Source organism: Pyxicephalus adspersus, chromosome 2, assembly GCF_032062135.1.
Source record: "Pyxicephalus adspersus chromosome 2, UCB_Pads_2.0, whole genome shotgun sequence".
NCBI lineage: Eukaryota > Metazoa > Chordata > Amphibia > Anura > Pyxicephalidae > Pyxicephalus > Pyxicephalus adspersus.
In genome coordinates this window covers 32874267-32874739 of record NC_092859.1, presented here as the reverse complement: position 1 = coordinate 32874739, position 473 = coordinate 32874267, and the positions used below count along the sequence as shown (strand labels likewise).

The window sequence follows — 473 nt, the reverse complement described above, 5'->3', positions numbered from 1 at the left end:
GGGGGTCAGTGCTGCACCCTATGGGAGAGGGAAGGGGGTCAGTGCTGCACCCTATGGGAGAGGGAAGGGGGTCAGTGCTGCACCCTATGGGAGAGGGATGGGGGTCAGTACAGCACCCTATGGGAGAGGGAAGGGGGTCAGTACAGCACCCTATGGGAGAGGGATGGGGGGATCAGTACTGCACCCTATGAGAGAGGGAAGGGGGTCAGCACTGCACCCTATGGGAGAGGGAAGGGGGATCAGCACTGCACCCTATGGGAGAGGGAAGGGGAATCAGTACAGCACCCTATGGGAGAGGGATGGGGGGATCAGTACTGCACCCTATGGGAGAGGAAAGGGGGTCAGTACAGCACCCTATGGGAGAGGGAAGGGGGTCAGTGCTGCACCCTATGGGAGAGGGATGGGGGTCAGTGCTGCGCATTATGGGAGAGGGATGGGGGTCAGTACAGCACCCTATGGGAGAGGGAAGGGGG

The 473-nt window shown here is 61.3% G+C and overlaps 1 protein-coding gene across 1 annotated transcript in view; it reads left to right on the top strand.

Moving 5' to 3' along the window:
- Positions 1-473, top strand: part of CD9 (CD9 molecule) — a 21324-nt gene that overhangs the window by 603 nt on the left and 20248 nt on the right. The window lies entirely within an intron of this gene.